Genomic DNA, 6,000 nt, shown 5'->3' with positions numbered 1-6,000 from the left:
CTCTTTTAAGTTGAGCTGACTAGGTCTTCCGCACTGAGGCTGTCCTGCAGAGCAGACCTGTGAGTGCTTCGGAAAGAAACCCGGGGAGGAAAGAATGATTCAAAGAGGCTGCTCACAATGTGAACACTTGTTCCCAGCCTGGTTTCAGTTCTAGGTCAACCTAGCTCAGACAAGTAATCCTCAACTCCTTCAAATTTAGGCAACATTGGACCCATCTGAGGTTTCTGGTTAGGTATTTGTAGAAGGTTGTCTGGGCCTCAACTTTGATATGGTGGAGTGTTCTGTAAACTTGGAAATTTTCATGAATTGTTTTGCAAATGTTCAGATTGGTCCATTATCTGTGGAGAGAGAACTAGCTGCCCAGTTTGTCACTTTTTTTAAATTGGGGAAGGTTTATATAACACAAAATTTGTCTTTTTAAAGTGCGTACTTCAGTGTCATTTTGTGCTATCACAATTTTTTTCCATCACAATTTTGTGCCACTACTACCTCTATGGTTGTTGTTCAGGTGCTGAGTTGTGTCCGACTCTTTGTGACCCCATGGACTGCAGTCCACCAGGTTTTCCTGTACTTCACTTTCTCCCAGAGTTTGCTCAGATTCATGTGCATTGAGTCAGTGATGCTGTCTAGCTATCTCATCCTCTGCTGCTCCCTTTTCCTTTAACCATCAACCTTTTTGCCAATGCAGGATATGTAAGAGCTGCGGGTTTGATCCCTGGGTCAGAAAGATCCCCTGAAGGGGTATGGCAACCCATTCCAGTATTCTTGCCAGGAGAATCCCATGGATTGAAGAGCCTGGTGGGCCATAGTCCATAGGGTCACAAAGAGTCAGACACAATTTAGAGACTTAGCACACACCACTACCTTTATCTAAGTCCAAAACAGTTTCATCACCCCAAAAAGAAATCTCAGGCCCCCAGTAGACCCTGCCCCATTTTCCTCCACAGGCCCAGGCAGCTCCCCCACTGTTTTCTGTCTCTATGGATTTATCTATTTTGGATATGTCAAATAAATGTGATCATATGATGTGTGATCCGTGTGTCTGGTTTCTTACATTTAGCATAACCAGATTTCATCTGTTGTAGCTTGTATCAGAACTTTGTTCCTTTTTTATGGTTGAGTCCACTGTATGTTCATAACATTTTATTTATTCATTCATATATCATTTCTAATTTTTGTTGCTTCTTAAGTTCTAGGGTGTTGAGGAGTCTGAAACTAGGTAACGGGCTTTTCTGCATTTTTCACAGGAAGCAACTTGTAAAGGAAATGAAGACAGCCCAAGGTGTGATTCTCTAAAGGTGACACCTTCAGATAAAACACACATTTAGCTGGTCAGGAATTTCTCCTTCTTCTGACTTGGTTGTTAATGAAATGTGAGAGAGATCTTTGCTATATTTTAATTTTTTTTCTTGTTCAAGAGAAAGCACTCAACTTGAATCCTCTAAATGGGGCTGCCCTTACCTGATTAGACAGCTTCCTCATGCTCTTAAAGGAGGCTTTTTTAGGCAAGATAAAAAGATGGTTGGTGAACACAGTTCTCCAAAAATCTAAGTGTAAATAGAGCAGGGCTCTGTTGAAAAGGAGGCAAGATCCTGCCTGGTGGTTGGTGTTTGGGTCTGGCTTGTCTCCCACCCTTTGGGGGCCCAGTCTCAACTTATCTTCAGCCCACCATTTGTGCCAACAGAATTGGGACCAATGAAGGTGAGAGAGCTGCTCTTTCTATGACGCATTTCCTCACTCAGCCACAAATTGCAACAGAGAAGATGAGATAAGGAAGAGGAACCTCAACTGAAAGGACCCAGTCGGGAATGAATGTAAACAGTGGGTTTGCTGTGCAGTGACAAGAAATCAGCCTGAGAAGGGGAAACCGATGAACAGTTAGAACTGGCTGAAAGGCAGGACACACCTCCATCCTTGTACTGGGGACCCTGTGAGACTATTAAAGCTGAGGTGTCAGTCAGGGCGAGTGCCCTTTTGATTTTATCCCCAAAGGATGGACTCCTAGATATCAAGGCTGAAATTTATTAGCAGATCTTTCTAGAAGAATTCTCCCCCCCCCACCCCCACACCCCTGCCCCCAAGTCCATTTACCTGAACAAAGTACTTAAAGCTGAGATCTGAATCTGTTCATTAACAGTGATTATTGGCAATAACAGCTTTCTGGACCTACAGTATTATAACTGAATTGGCAGTCACTTTCTCCATTCAAAATATCATTCTGTGTTTAATTTACCTTTGATGTTATACTTAACTTTGACCTCCTACTGGAGTCTTAGCTCTTTTCTAGGGACAGGTAACAAGCTCTCCAGCATTGCTTTATCTTAACCCCCATCTAACACTGCAGTGTGGTGTGGTGAGCAAAGAGGCAGGAGAATTGAGTTTTAAGTCAGTTCTTGCCATGGCTAAATCATTTACCACCTCAGTACTGTGGTCTCTGAAATGAAGGGGGCAGGGCAGTATATCCCAACATGTGTTCAGTATATATCAGCTCCTGTCAGTCATTGGTTGGTGGATGATTCCTAGGAGGCTTTGATTCCCAGCGTTGCCAGCCTGCCTCCTGCAAGGGCAGAGGAAGTCCTCAGGCAAAGAAATGCAGATCAGTTAAGGCTCTGAAGTGGTAAGACTGGAGGGCATACGTGTTGCACCAGTGACATAAATTTCCCTAGTGTTATACCTTTAGGATGCTGTCAATTTTTATATGGAAAATAATAGTCCAATTGAAAGTGAATGTGCTAGTAACTCGGTCGTATCCGACTCTTTGTGACCTCATGGACTGCAGCCCGCCAGGCTCCTCTGTCCATGGCATTTTCCAGGCAAGAATACTGGAGTGGGTTGCCATGTTCTCCTCCAGGGGTTCTTCCTGACCCAGGGATTGAAGCCAAGTCTCTTATGTCTCCTGAATTGGCAGGTGGGTTGTTTACCACTAGCGCCACCTGGGAAGCCTGATGAAGAGAGTTTCCCAAGTAGAGGTGCTGGGGATTGAATCTGGGGCCTTGTGTATGCTAGGTACATGCTCTATCTCTTAGATACATCCCCCAGTCCAACTGAACAAAAGCTTAATTCATTATTATAGTTATTGTTGTTATTTGCTATTTTAGTGTTGTTTCCTCACCAGTGTGTCTAGAAGTAGAGTTATTTGGCCAAAGAATATTTTAAAACTTGTAATGTTTAGGACATTAAATTGCTGAAAGTAAAGGCTAATATACAGTGACAAGATAGAGTGACTCAGTAAAGAAGGAAGTTTTCTTCTCTTTTATAAAACAGACCAGAGCTAAGTGGTCTGGGGCCTGAGGGGTAACCCTGCCACGTCCACAGCAGCTTGCACCTCTGGTCATGGCGGCTTCTCCAGCTCCTGTCACATCCCAGCCAACAAGGAAGGAAAACCTCAAGAGGGCACACATGCTTTCCTTATGAGGCCATGACCCGGAAGTGGCACATATTTTCCTACCCATATCTCTACGTCAGGGCTTAGTCAGATGACCAAATAACAAGAAGGCTACAAAATGCAGTTTCCAGCTTCAATTCAGTTCAGTTCAGTCATGTCTGACTCTGCCACTCCATGATCTGCAGCATGTCAGGCTTTCCTGTCCATCACCAACTCCCAGAGTTTACTCAAACTCATGTCTATTGAGTCAGTGGTGCCACCCAACCATCTCATCCTCTGTCGTCCCCTTCTCCTGCTTTCAATCTTTCCCAGTATCAGGGTCTTTTCCAATGAGCCAGCTCTTCACATCAGATGGCCAAAGTATTGGAGTTTCAGCTTCAGCATCAGTCCTTCCAATGAATATTCAGGATTGATTTCCTTTAGAATGGACTGTTTGGATCTCCGAAGGGACTCTCAAGAGTCTTCTCCAACACCACAGTTCAGAAGCATCAATTCTTCAGCACTCAGCTTTCTTTATAGTTCAACTCTCACATCCATACATGACTACTGGAAAAACCATGGCTTTGACTAGATGGGCCTTTGTTGGCAAAGTAATGTCTGCTTTTTAATATGCTGTCTAGGTTGGTCATAACTTTTCTTCCAAGGAGCAAGCCTCTTTTAATTTCATGGCTGCAGTCACCATCTGCAGTGATTTTGGAGCCCCCCAAAATAAAGTCTGTCACTGTTGCCACTGTTTCCCCATCTATTTGCCATGAAGTAATGGGAGATGATGCCGTGATCTGAGTTTTCTGAATGTTAAGTCAAATTTTTTACTCTCTTCTTTCACTTTCATCAAGAGGCTCTTTAGTTCTTCTTTGCTTTCTGCCATAAGGGTGGTGTCATCTGCATATCTGAGGTTATTGATATTTCTCCCTGCAATCTTGATTCCAGCTTGTGCTTCATCTAGACCAGCGTTTCTCATGATATACTCTGCATATAAGTTAAATAAGCAGGGTGACAATATTCAGCCTTGACTTACTCCTTTCCTGATTTGAAACCAGTCTGTTGTTCCATGTCTGTTTCTAACTGTTGCTTCTTGACCTGCATACAGGTTTCTCAGGAGGCAGGTCAGGTGGTCTGGTATTCCCGTCTCTTGAAGAATTTTCCACAGTTTGTTGTGATCCACACAGTCAAAGGCTTTGGTATAGTCAATAATGCAGAAGTAGATGTTTTTCTGGAACTCTTGCTTTCTCAATGATCCAGCAGATGTTGGCGATTTGATCTCTGGTTCCTCTGCCTTTTCTAAATCCAGCTTGAACACCTGGAAGTTCACGGTTCACATATTGCTGAAGCCTGGCTTGGAGAATTTGAAGCATTACTTTGCTGCCGTGTGAGATGAGTGTACTTGTGCAGTAGTTTAAGCATTCTTCAGCATTGCCCTTCTTTGGGATTGGAATGAAAACGGAGCTTTTCCAGTCCTGTGGCCACTGCTGAGTTTTCCAAATTTGCTGACATATTGAGTGCAGCGCTTTCACAACATCATCTTTTAGGATTTGAAATAGCTCAACTGGAATTCCATCACTTCCACTAGCTTTGTTTGTAGTGATGCTTCCTAAGGCCCACTTGACTTCACATTTCAGGATGTCTGGCTCTAGGTGGGTGATCACACCATTGTGATTATCTGGGTCGTGAAGGTCTTTTTTGTACAGTTCTTCTGTGTATTCTTGCCACCTCTTCTTAATATCTTCTGCTTCTTTTATGTCCATACCATTTCTGTCCTTTATCGAGCCCATCTTTGCATGAAAAGTTCCCTTGGTGTCTGTAATTTTCTTGAAGAGATCTCTAGTCTTTCCCATTCTATTGCTTTCCTCTATTTCTTTGCACTGATCACTGAGGAAGGCTTTCTTATCTCTCCTGGCTATTCTTTGGAACTCTGCATTCAAATGGGTATATCTTTCCTTTTCTTCTTTGCCTTTTGCTTCTCTTCTTTTCATAGCTATTTGTAAGGCCTCCTCAGACAGCCATTTTGCCTTTTTGCTTTTCTTTTTCTTGGGGATGGTCTTGATCCCTGTCTCCTGTACAATGTTGTGAACCTCCTTCCATAGTTCTTCAGGGACTCTGTCTATCATATCTAATCCCTTGAATCTGTTTGTCACTTCCACTGTATAATCGTAAGGGATTTGATTTAGGTCATATCTGAATGGTCTAGTGGTTTTCCCTGCTTTCTTCAATTTAAGTCTGAATTTGGCAATAAGAAGTTCATGATCTGAGCCACAGTCAGCTCCTGGTCTTGTTTTTGCTGACTGTACAGAGCTTCTCCATCTTTGGCTGCAAAGAATATAATCAATCTGATTTTGGTGTTGACCATTCGGTGATGTTCATGTGTAGAGTCTTCTCTTGTGTTGCTGGTAGAGGATGTTTGCTATGGCCAGTGTGTTTTCTTGGCAAACTCCATTAGCTTTTGCCCTGTTTCATTTTGTACTGTAGTACAATTTGGCCTTGTAAGGCCAAATTTTCCTGTTACTCTAGGTATTTCTTGACTTCCTACTTTTACATTCCATTGCCCTATAATGCAAAGGAGATCGTTTTGGGTGTTAGTTATAGAAAGTCTTGTAGGTCTTCATAGAACCATTCAG

The sequence above is a fragment of the Dama dama genome, chromosome 33 (assembly GCF_033118175.1).
Source record: "Dama dama isolate Ldn47 chromosome 33, ASM3311817v1, whole genome shotgun sequence".
NCBI classification, from domain to species: domain Eukaryota; kingdom Metazoa; phylum Chordata; class Mammalia; order Artiodactyla; family Cervidae; genus Dama; species Dama dama.
This window is presented reverse-complemented; position numbering follows the sequence as displayed.